This window comes from Cherax quadricarinatus, chromosome 56 (assembly GCF_038502225.1).
Source record: "Cherax quadricarinatus isolate ZL_2023a chromosome 56, ASM3850222v1, whole genome shotgun sequence".
Lineage (NCBI taxonomy): Eukaryota > Metazoa > Arthropoda > Malacostraca > Decapoda > Parastacidae > Cherax > Cherax quadricarinatus.
The window spans coordinates 5,575,132-5,588,444 of NC_091347.1; positions in this window are offsets into that span (position 1 = coordinate 5,575,132).

Genomic DNA, 13,313 nt, shown 5'->3' on the forward strand with positions numbered 1-13,313 from the left:
TAAGAGGGCACTCCCTCAACTACCTAAAGTCATACCTCAGCAACAGAAGCCAATATGTGTACACAAATGGGGCAAACTCTTCCGCACAGCCAATTACAGTTGGTGTCCCATAGGGAAGTGTCCTAGGCCCTCTTCTCTTTCTCATATACATAAATGACCTACCAAATGCATCGCAACTACTCAAACCCACACTATTTGCAGATGACACTACATACGTCTTCTCTCACCCGAGCCCAGTCACGCTAGTCAATACTGTGAATACCGAATTACAGAAAATATCAACCTGGATGAGGACCAACAAACTTACTCTAAACATTGACAAAACCTACTACATTCAGTTTGGTAATGAGCTGCAGATGTGTCTCTTAACATAATGACAAATGGATCACCTATCACAAAACTCACAGAGGGAAAATTCCTAGGAATCCACCTTGATAATAGACTCAAATTTCAAACATATATACAACAAATTTCCAAAAAAATTTCCAAGACCGTAGGCATACTATCGAAGATACGGTACTATATTCCAGTCAGCCCTCCTGGCCCTATATCACTCACTTATTTACCCCTATCTCACCTATGTAATTTGTGCATGGGGCTCAACAACAATAAACCATCTCAGACCACTAATCACCCAACAAAAGGCTGCAGTCAGAATGATAACAAATTCCCACTACAGACAGCACACTCCACCAATATTCAAAACTCTAAACCTACTCACAATACAAAACATCCATACTTATTACTGCACCTACTACATTCATAGAACACTTAACTCTGAAATAAACCCTCCCCTCAAACATCTCCTTACCAACCTCAACAGAACACATGACCATAACACAAGGCACAGATCACTCTTTGATGTTCCTCGTGTCCATCTCACGCTATGCAAAAACTCAATGCACATAAAAGGCCCTAAAATCTGGAATTCATTACTTGTGAACATAAAAGAAACACTATCTGTTTATAAATTCAAGTCTCTTCTCAAAAATCACTTACTCACCCACAACTAAATAAATACTGAATAATTGTATCTCATAAATTGTATCTCATATATGTATCTCATTATTGTAGCTCATAAATGTCAACCTGTGACCCAATCAAACTTCGTTACTATTTAACTTCATTACCTAACAGAATACTCCATTCTACTGATTACACAGCAACACAGTAAATGACCATATGACCTGTCTTTGTAATACTCATTTATACTAAATTGTTATCTGTTTTACAATAATTTTTGTACCACTGAATATATCATTGCTAAGTTAGTCTTAAGTTAATTTTAAGCCTGCCCATAATGCTCTGCATACAAGGGGCTTTGGCATGCTGCACTATTAAAATTACAATTCCTTGTACTTCTCTGTATCATGTTCAAATTAATAAATAAATAAATAAATCTCTGCAAAAAGTTCACCTTAAACCAACAAATAGTAGAGCCTACAAGACTAGAAAATACGCTGGACCTCATCTTCACTAACAATGACGATCTGATAAATAATATAACTGTATTAAAGACAATTCACTCAGATCACAACATAACAGAGGTACAGACATGTATGCACAGTGCTCCAGACCAGCAAAATGTGAGCAGTTATGAAGGTCTCTTCATGAAATTAAATTTCAGTAACAAAAACATTCAATGGGATCAAGTAAACCATGTCCTAAATGAAACAAGCTGGGAAGATATCCTAAACAACACGGATCCAAACATTTGCCTTGAAAAAATGAATTCTGTGGTTCTTGAGATCTGCTCAAGACACATTCCATTAAGAAAAAGAAAGAGAAGATGTAAACTAGAAAGAGAGAGATGTTCCCTATACAGACAAAGGCAAAGAGTCACAGAGCTGCTGAGTGGGGTCAATATATCTGAAATACAAAGGGAGGCACTAGTCAATGAAAATGCAAATATCGAACTTGAGCTGAAGGAATCTTATAGGAGACAAGAATCACAGGAAGAACTAAAAGCCATAAAGAAAATTGAAAAAAAAAAAAAAAAAAAAAAATACTTCTTCTCTTATGCCAAATCTAAGGGAAAAATAAAATCCAGTATTGGGCCCCTGCTTAGGCAGGATGAGATATACACAGATGATAGCCAAGAAATGAGTGAGATACTAAAGTCCCAAAATGACTCAGTGTTCAGCAAACCACTGCCCACTCTAAGGGTCGACAATCCAAATGAATTCTTTATGAACAAAACCCAAAATTTGGTCATCCCAAAAATCTCGGATGTTATTCTAACTCCACAAGACTTTGAAGAGGCTATTAATGACATGCCTATGTGCTCTGCCCCAGGCCCAGACTTGTGAAACTCCGTGTTTATCAAGAATTGCAAGAAGCCCCTATCACGTGCCTTCAGCATTTTATGGAGAGAGAGCATGGACACAGGGGTCATCCCACACACACTAAAAACAACAGACAGAGCCCCACTCCACAAAGGTGGCAGTAAAGCAATTGCAAAGAACTACAGACCAATATCACTAACATCCCATATAAAAATCTTTGAGAGTGTTCTAAGAAGCAAGATAGCCAACCACCTAGATACCCATCAATTACACAACCCAGGACAACACGGGTTTAGAGCAGGTCATTCCTGCCTGTCCCAGCTACTGGACCACTATGACAAGGTCCTAAATGCTGTAGAGGATAAACAAAATACAGATGTAGTATACACAGACTTTGCAAAAGCTTTTGACAAGTGTGACCATGGTGTAATAGCACACAAAATACGGGATAAAGAAATAACGGGAAAAGTTGGTAGATGGATCTACAACTTCCTGACAAATAGAACACAAAGAGTAATAGTAAACAGAGTAAAGTCCCAGGCAGCCACTGTAAAAAGCTCTGTTCCACAAGGCACAGTACTTGCTCCCATTCTATTCCTCATCCTCATTTCTGACATAGACGGAGATGTAAGCCATAGCTCCGTGTCTTCCTTTGTGGATGACACCCGGATCACCATGGCAGTGACCTCCATCGAAGACACCGTGAGACTCCAAGTGGACAGTAACCAAATCTTTGAATAGGCCACTCAAAAGAATATGAAGTTTAACGCAGAGAAATTTTAACTACTCCGGTATGGAAAACTTGAAGAAATTAAAAATGTGTCAGGGTATACTACAAATTCTAACCATACAATAGAGCGGAAAAGTAAAGTGAAGGACCTGGGAGTGATAATGTCAGAGAATCTCACCTTCAAAGACCACAACAATGTATCTACTGCATCTGCTAGGAGAATGATAGGATGGATAATGAGAACCTACAAAACTAGGGATGCCAAGCCCATGATGATTCTCTTCAAATCACTTGTGCTCTCTAGGCTGGAATACTCCCATACACTAATGGCCCCCTTCAAGGCTGGCGACATTGCAGACCTGGAGAGTGTACAAAGAACTTTCACGGCACACATAAGTGCGATAAGGCACCTAAACTACTGGGAACGGTTGAAGGTCCTTAATCTGTATTCCCTGGAATGTAGGTTAGAGAGATACATGATAATACTATACACTTGGAAGGTCCTGGAGGGATTGATACCAAACCTGCACACAAAAATCACTCCATATGAAAGCAAAAGACTCAGCAGGAGATGCAACATTCCCCCGCTGAAAAGTAGGGAAGCCATGGGTACACTGAGAGATAACACAATAAGTGTCTGGGGCCCAAGACTGTTCAACTGCCTCCCAGCATACATAAGGGGGATTACCAATAGACCCCTGGCTATTTTCAAGAAGGCACTGGACAGGCACCTAAAGTCAGTACCTGACCAACCGGGCTGTGGTTCATACGTCAGCTTGCATGCAGCCAGCAGTAACAGCCTGGTTGATCAGACCCTGATCCACCACGAGGCCTGGTCTCAGATCATGCTGCAGGGGCGTTGACCCCCGAAACCCTCTCCAAGTAAACTCCAGGAGTGTCAACCTCTGATACATGGATGCATTTGAGTGCAAGGAGTATGGCAAACAGTTCTGATTGAAGGGTAGAGGCCCAGTTATTAATGTGCTCCAATTTTTTTTATGAGAGCCATCATGTATGATGCTCCTAGGTCCACTCTTTCCCTGCTCCATAAGCTTTATCATACCTCTTCTTTAAGCAATGTATGGATCATGCCTCCACTACATCACTCTCCAGACTATTCCACTTCCTGACAACTCTATGATTGAAGAAATACTTCCTAACATCCCTGTGACTCGTCCGAGTCTTCAACTTCCAACTGTGACCCCCCCCCCACGTGCTGTGGCCCATCTCTGAAATACCCTGTTCCTATCCACCTTGTCAATTCCTCTCAGTATTTCATATGTCGTTATCATGTCCTCCCTATCCCTCTTGTCCTCCAGAGTCATCAGGTCAGTTTCCCTTAACCTCTCTTCGTAGGATATGCCCCTTAGCTCCAGGACTAGTCTTGCTGCAAACCTTTCCACATTCTCTAATTTCCTGATGTGCTAGACCAGGAATGGATTCCAAACTGGTGCTGCATACTCCAATATGGGTGGGATGTACACAGTTTACCTGGAGTTTACCTGGAGAGAGTTCCAGGGGTCAACGCCCCAGCGGCATGGTCTGTGACCAGGCCGGTGTACAAAGTCTTGAACTATTCCTCACTGAGGTGTCATAATGCTATTCTTAGGTTTGCCAAGTGCCCATATGCTGAAGCAGTTATCTAGTTGATGTTCACCTCAGAAGATGTGCTTGGTGTGTGTGTACTCACCTAACTGTACTCACCTAATTGTGGTTGCAGGGGTCGAGACTCAGCTCCTGGCCCCGCCTGAGCCTTGTCATACCTCTTCTTAAACCTATGTATGGTTCCTGCCTCCACTACTTCACTTGCTAGGCTATTCCACTTCCTGACGACTCTATGACTGAAGAAATACTTCCTAACGTCCCTGTGACTCGTCTGAGTCTTCAGCTTCCAGTTGTGACCCCTTGTTTCTGTGTCCCCTCTCTGGAACATCCTATCTCTGTCCACCTTGTCTATTCCCCGCAGTATCTTGTATGTCGTTATCATGTCTCCCCTGACCCTTCTGTCCTCAAGTGTCTTCAGTCCGATTTCCCTCAACCTTTCCTCGTACGACATTCCCCTGAGCTCTGGGACTAGCCTTGTTGCAAACCTTTGTTCTTTCTCTAACTTCTTGACGTGCTTGACCAGGTGTGGGTTCCAGACTGGTGCTGCATACTCCAGTATGTGCCTAACATACACAGTGTACAGTGTCTTGAATGATTCCTTATTAAGGTATCGGAACGCTATTCTCAGGTTTGCCAGGCACCCGTATGCTGCAGCAGTTATTTGGTTGATGTGTGCCTCCGGTGACGTGCTTGGTGTTATGGTCACCCCAAGGTCTTTCTCCCTGAGTGAGGTCTGTAGTCTTTGTCCACCTAGCCTATACTCTGTCTGCGGTCTTCTTTGCCCCTACCCAATCTTCATGACTTTGCATTTGGCAGGGTTGAATTCGAGAAGCCAGTTTCTGGACCACATGTCCAGCCTGTCCAGGTCTCTTTGAAGTCCTACCTCATCCTCATCTGATTTAATTCTTCTCATCAGTTTCACGTCATCTGCGAATAGGGACACTTCAGAGTCTATTCCTTCCATCATGTCGTTCGCATACATCAAAAATAGCACTGGTCCTAGAACTGACCCCTGTGGGACCCCGCTCGTCACAGGCACCCACTGTGATACCTCTTCACGTACCATGACTCATTGTTGCCTCCCTGTCAGGTATTCCCTGATCCATTGCAGTGCCCTCCCTGTTATATGCGCCTGATCCTCCAGCTTCTGCACTAATCTCTAGTGGGACTGTGTCAAAGGCCTTCCTACAGTTTAGGAAAATGCAATCAACCCACCCCTCTCTCTCGTGTCTTACTTATGTTACCTTGTCATAAAACTCCAGAAGGTTTGTGACACAAGATTTGCCTTCTATGAACCCATGCTGGTTTTCATTTATAATCTTGTTCCGTTCCAGGTGTGTGTGTGTGTGTGTACTCACCTATTTGTACTCACCTATTTGTGGTTGCAGGGGTCGAGTCACAGCTCCTGGTCCCGCCTCTTCGCTGATTGCTACTAGGTCCTCTCTCTTCCTGCCCCATGAGCTCTATCATACCTCGCCTTAAAACTATGTATGGTTCCTGCCTCCACTACATCACTTTCAAGGCTATTCCATGGCCTGACTACTCTATGACTGAAGAAATACTTCCTAACATCCCTTTGATTCATCTGAGTCTTCAACTTCCAATTGTGACCTCTTGTGTCTGTGTCCCATCTGTGGAACATCCCGTCTTTGTCCACCTCGTCTATTCCGCGCAGTATTTTATATGTCGTTATCATGTCTCCCCTGACCCTCCTGTCCTCCAGTGTCGTCAGGCCGATTTCCCTCAACCTTTCTTCATAGGACAATCCCCGTAGCTATGGGACTAGTCTTGTTGCAAACCTTTGCACTTTCTCTAATTTCTTGACGTGCTTGACTAGGTGTGGATTCCAAACTGGTGCTGCATTCTCCAGTATGGGCCTGACGTAGATGGTATACAGAGTCTTAAAAGAATCCTTACTGAGGTATCGGAACGCTATCCGTAGGTTTGCCAGGCGCCCGTACGCTGCAGCAGTTATCTGATTGATGTGCGCCTCAGGAGATATGCTCGGTGTTATACTCACCCCAAGATCTTTTTCCTTGAGTGAGGTTTGCAGTCTTTGGCCATCTAAACTATATTGTGTCTGCGGTCTTCTTTGCCCTTCCCCAATCTTTATGACTTTGCATTTGGCAGGATTAAATTCAAGAAGCCATTTGCTGGACCAGGAACTCTTCCAGGTAAACTAGGTACTCCAGTCTGTCCAGGTCTCTTTGAAGTCCTGCCTGATCCTCGTCAGATTTGATTCTTCTCATTAACTTCACATCATCTGCAAACAAGGACACTTCTGAGTCTATCCCTTCCGTTATGTCGTTCACATATACCGAGAACAGCACAGGTCCTAGGAATGACCCCTGTGGAACCCCGCTCGTCACAGGTGCCCACTGTGATACATCATTACGTACCATGACTCGTTGTTGCCTCCCTGTCAGATATTCTCTGATCCATTGCAGTGCCTTTCCTGTTATGTGTGCCTGGTCCTCTAGCTTTTGCAGTAACCTCTTGTGAGGAACTGTGTCGAAGGCCTTCTTGCAGTCCAAAAATATGCAGTCGATCCACCCCTCTCTCTCTTGTCTTACTTCTGTCACCTTGTCATAAAACTCTAGTAGGTTTGTGACACAGGATTTGCCTTCCATGAATCCGTGCTGGTTGTCAATTATACACTTGTTTCTTTCCAGGTGCCCCACCACTCTCCTCCTGATGATCTTCTCCATGACCTTGCATACTATACACGTTAGTGATACAGGTCTGTAGTTTAGTGCCTCATGTCTGTCTCCCTTTTTAAAAATTGGAACTACATTTGCCATTTTCCATACCTCAGGGAGTTGCCCAGTTTCAAATGATGTGTTGAAGATCTTTGTTAATGGCTCACACAATATTTCTGCTCCCTCTTTAAGGACCCATGGAGAGATGTTGTCTGGTCCCACCGCCTTTGAGGTGTCAAGTTCGCATAGCAGCTTCTTCACCTCCTCCTTGGTTATATGTACCTCATCCAGCACTTGCTGGTGTGCCCCCCTGTTCTGATTTCTTGGAGTCCTACTGGTTTCCACTGTACATACCTCTTTAAATCTTGTGTTGAGCTCCTGACAAACCTCTCGGTCGTTTCTTGTGAATTCCCCATCACACTTCCTCAGTCTGATTACCTGGTCCTTGACTTGTTTTCCTCCTGATGTGGCTGTACAACAACTTCGGGTCAGTCTTTACTTTTGATGCTATGTCATTTTCATATTGTCTCTGAGCCTCCCTTCTTACCTGTGCATATTCGTTTCTGGCTCTTCGGCTGATTTCTTTATTTTCCTGAGTTCTCTATCTTCTGTACCTTTTCCATTCTCTAGTACACCTAGTTTTTGCCTCCCTACACCTTTGGGTGAACCAAGGACTAGTTCTGTTCTTCCCATTATTTCTGTTTCCCTTGGGAACAAACCTCTCCTCTGCCTCCTTGCATTTTGTTGCTACATAGTCCATCATTTCTTGTACTGGTTTTCCTGTCAGTTCCCTCTCCCACTGAATGTCTTGAAGGAAGTTCCTCATGCCTGAGTAGTTCCCCCTTTTGTAGTTTGGTTTTTTCCCAGTCTATTTCTGCTACTCTCTCCACTTGGAGCTCAACTATGTAGTCGAAGCACAGAACCACATGATCACTAGCTCCCAGGGGCCTTTCATACATGATACCCTCGATGTCCGAACTACTCATGGTGAATACAAGGTCCAACCTTGCTGGTTCATCCTCTCCTCTCTCTCTGGTAGTGTCTCTAACATGTTGATGCATGAGGTTTTCCGGTACCACATCCATCATCTTGGCTCTCCATGTTTCGGGACCCCCATGGGGCTCCAGGTTTTCCCAGTCAATCTCCTTGTGATTGAAATCACCCATAACTAGTAACTTTGCTCCCCCCATGTGTGCTCTCCTGGCCACCTCGGCTAGTGTGTCGATCATTGCTCTGTTGCTCTCATCGTATTCTTCTCTTGGCCTCCTGCAGTTCTGTGGTGGGTTGTACATTACTGCAATTATCACCTTATGTCCCTCAGACTGGATTGTTCCTACTAAGTAGTCCCTTTCGCCCGTGCCATCCATTCCTTCCATTTTCTCAAAACCCCACTGGTTTTTAATGAGCAGTGCAACTCCTCCTCCCCCTCTCCTCCCTCTGTCTTTCCTGAGGATTTGATATCCGGATGGAAAGATTGAATCTGTTATTATTCTGGTGAGTTTTGTTTCTGTGAGTGCTATTATGTCTGGGGATGTCTCTTTGATTCTTTCGTGCCACTCCTCATACTTGTTTGTTATTCCATCTGCATTTGTATACCACACCTTCAACTTCTTTTCTAAGACTGTGGTCTGGGAGGTATATTGGGGTTGGGGAAGTGGGAGACCGGGTAAGGAACTATGGGTTGTTGCTGTGGGGGTGGAGTTTGTAATGTAGTGGGTGGGGGCATTGGATGTGGCATGGGTGTTTTGATTTAGAGTATTTGGTTGCACTGGGGTTGACCTGGTTGGGAGGCTTCTATAGGAAGTTGTGAGGGAGGCTGTATTTGATCTTCTCCTGGGTCTGGGATCTCCTGTCTGTCTTCTCCATCCCCTCTCTTTCCTCCTTTCGCCTTTGTATCATCTCTCTCAGTTTCTGCCTTTCTTCTTGTGTTCTGTCGTGGTCGAGATACACCTTCCTGTATGCCGTCATGTCCCTTAATCGTGCTTTCTCCTGCAGGATCCTGTTCCGAGTCGCTTCTGCCTTGAAGGTCACTCTCACTGGCCAGGTTCTTTTTTTTACAAACCCCCCTATTCTCCGAAAATTTTCCAGCTGGGTCATATCGTCTTCTCCTATTGCTGTCATGATGCTTTCAATTGCTTTTTTTCCCCTTGTTTTCTTGCTTCATATGTTTCCCCTTCGACTTCCTGGAGCCCATACACAAAGACTGACCTCACCCTTTCATTCTCCCACTGCATATCCCTGTGTATCCCCTCATTTAATTTGGTTTCCTCCACTGCAGCTTTCCTTTCATCAGTTTCACTGGCTAATGTACTTGGGCTCAGTGGCCTGTCATTTTCCCTTCTCGGCTTTCCTTGGGCTCTGTTGTTGTCTGTTAGGGCCTCCACATAAAGCTTAGCTCTTTCATTTGCTACAGTCTCCTCTGATAGAGCTTCTCCATGCAGTTGTGCCCCCTCTTTCCCAACAGTCCCCTTATTTGTGGCTGAGGTAGCAGTCTCTGTTGTCAATCCCAAAATGTTCTTTAGTTCTTTAGGCTGTTTCAGATTTTTCAATTCCTCTTCTAAACTCTGTATCCTAGCTTCTGCTGCTTTGACATGCACCTTCCACTTCCTGCTTTCCATATCTATCCTCTCTTCCATTCTCATGCTAAGTTCTTCTACTTTCTTTTCCCATTCATGATCCCTTTTTATGAGCTCTGCTGCCCAATCTTCCTTTGCAGTTTCCTCCTCCTGTCCCTTGGTTTTTCTTGTTGCTCTCTGGCAACCCATTTTTGTTTTATCCTGATTGCCTCAGAGTGGGAAACCTATGTAGTTCTGTATGTTAGGTTAGTAGTGTGTATGTCAGAGTGTGGGGGGGGGGGAAGTAGTGGAGGAACTGTGGCTATGTGGGAGCGGAGTGGGGAGGGGTGGGGAGGGTTTAGGGTGAACGGGGGAGGGGAGGGTGATCGCGGGGGGGGAGGGTGATCGAGGGTGGGGAGGGATCAGGGGAAGTAGTGAGATGTCGGTGGTGAGGGGGGGAGTGTATGTGTGTATGTACTCACCTATTTGCTCACCTATTTGTGGTTGCAGGGGTCGAGTCCTAGCTCCTGGCCCCGCCTCTTCACCGGTTGCTACTAGACCCTCTCTCTCCCCGCTCCATGAGCTTTATCAAACCTCGTCTTAAAACTGTGTATGGTTCCTGCCTCCACTACGTCATTTTCTAGGCTATTCCACTGCCTTACAACTCTATGACTGAAGAAATACTTCCTACTATCTCTCTGACTCATTTGTGTCTTCAACTTCCAATTGTGGCCTCTTGTTTCTGTGTCCCCTCCCTGGAACATCCTGTCCTTGTCCACCTTGTCTATTCCACGCAGTATTTTATATGTCGTTATCATGTCTCCCCTGACCCTCCTGTCCTCCAGTGTCGTCAGGCCGATTTCCCTTAATCTTTCTTCATAGGACATTCCCCTTAGCTCTGGAACTAACCTTGTTGCAAACCTTTGTACTTTCTCTAGTTTCTTGACGTGCTTTATCAAGTGCGGGTTCCAAACAGGTGCTGCATACTCCAGTATGGGCCTGACATACACGGTGTACAGTGTCTTGAATGATTCCTTACTAAGGTATCGGAATGCTGTTCTCAGGTTTGCCAGGCGCCCATATGCTGCAGCAGTTATCTGATTGATGTGTGCTTCCGGAGACATGCTCGGTGTTATACTCACCCCAAGATCTTTCTCCTTGAGTGAGGTTTGCAGTCTTTGGCCACCTAGCCTATACTCTGTCTGTGGTCTTCTGTGCCCTTCCCCTATCTTCATGACTTTGCATTTGGCAGGATTAAATTCGAGAAGCCATTTGCTGGACCAGGTGTCCAGTCTGTCCAGGTCTCTTTGAAGTCCTGCCTGGTCCTCATCAGATTTAATTCTCCTCATTAACTTCACATCATCTGCAAACAGGGACACTTCTGAGTCTAACCCTTCCGTCATGTCGTTCACATATACCAAAAATAGCACTGGTCCTAGGACCGACCCCTGTGGGACCCCGCTCGTCACAGGTGCCCACTGTGATACATCATTACGTACCATGACTCGTTGTTGCCTCCCTGTCAGGTATTCTCTGATCCATTGCAGTGCCCTTCCTGTTATATGCGCCTGATGCTCTAGCTTCTGCACTAATCTCTTGTGAGGAACTGTGTCAAAAGCCTTCTTGCAGTCCAAGAAGATGCAATCAACCCACCCCTCTCTCTCTTGTCTTACTTCTGTTATTTTATCATAAAACTCCAGAAGGTTTGTGACACAGGATTTGCCTTCCGTGAATCCGTGCTGGTTGGCATTTATACTCCTGTTCCGTTCCAGGTGCTCCACCACTCTCCTCCTGATAATCTTCTCCATAATTTTGCATACTATACACGTCAATGACACAGGTCTATAGTTTAGTGCCTCTTTTCTGTCTCCTTTTTTGAAAATGGGAACTACATTTGCCGTCTTCCATACCTCAGGTAGTTGCCCAGTTTCCAGGGATGTGTTGAAGATTGTGGTAAGTGGTACGCACAACATATCTGCTCCCTCTCTAAGGACCCATGGAGAGATGTTGTCCGGTCCCATTGCCTTTGAGGTATCGATGTCCCTTAGCAGTTTCTTCACCTCCTCCTCATCTGTATGTATGTCGTCCAACACTTGTTGGTGTATTCCTTGTTGGTGTCCCCATCTGGTCTGTCCCCCCAGAGTCCTTCCTGTCTCTACTGTAAATACTTCCTTAAATCTCGTGTTGAGCTCCTCACATACCTCTTGATCGTTTCTTGTGAGTTCTCCACCTTCTTTCCTCAGCCTTATCACCTGGTCCTTGACTGTTGTCTTCCTCCTAATGTGGCTATACAGCAGTTTCGGGTCAGATTTGACTTTCGATGCTATGTCGTTTTCATACTGTCGCTGGGCCTCCCTCCTTATCTGCGCATACTCGTTTCTGGCTCTTCTACTAATCTCCTTGTTTTCCTGGGTCCTATGCCTCCTGTACCTTTTCCATTCTCTGTTGCACTTAGTTTTTGCCTCCCTACACCTTCGGGTAAACCAAGGACTCGTTTTGGTCTTCCTATTATTTCTGTTTCCCTTGGGAACAAAACTTTCCTCTGCCTCCTTGCACTTTGTTGCCACATATTCCATCATCTCGTTTACTGATTTTCCTACCATTTCTCTGTCCCACTGAACCTCCTGCAGGAAGTTTCTCATACCTGTGTAGTCCCCCCTTTTATAGTTTGGCCTGTCCCCTTCAGTGCCTGTTACCTTCTCCACTTGTAACTCTACTATATAGTCAAAACTCAGAACCACATGATCGCTAGCTCCAAGGGGCCTCTCGTAAGTGATGTCCTCGATGTCTGAACTGCTCAGGGTGAACACAAGATCCAGTCTTGCTGGCTCATCCTCCCCTCTCTCTCTGGTTGTGTCCCTGACATGTTGATGCATGAGGTTTTCAAGTACCACATCCAACATCTTGGCTCTTCATGTTTCGGGACCCCCATGTGGCTCCAGGTTTTCCCAGTCGATCTCCCTGTGGTTGAAATCGCCCATTACCAGTAACTTTGCTCTGCTCGAGTGAGCTCTTCTTGCCACCTCAGCCAGTGTGTCCACCATCACCCTGTTGTTTTCTTCGTACTCCTCTCTTGGCCTCCTGCAGTTCTGTGGTGGGTTATACATCACTCCAATGACTACTTTATGTTCTCCGGACTGAATTGTACCTACAATGTAGTCTCTTTCTCCAATCATGTCCATGCCTTCCATTTCCTCAAATCTCCATTGGTGTTTTATGAGCAGTGCAACCCCTCCTCCCCCTCTACTCCTTCTATCTTTCCTCAGGATCTGATATCCTGTTGGGAAGATTGTGTCTGTTATTGTCTCAGCGAGTTTTGTTTCTGTGACTGCTATGATGTCTGGGGATTTTTCACTGATTCTTTCATTCCACTCCTCATGTTTATTCGTTATTCCATCCGCGTTTGTGTACCAAACCTTTAGTTTCTTTTCTATCATTG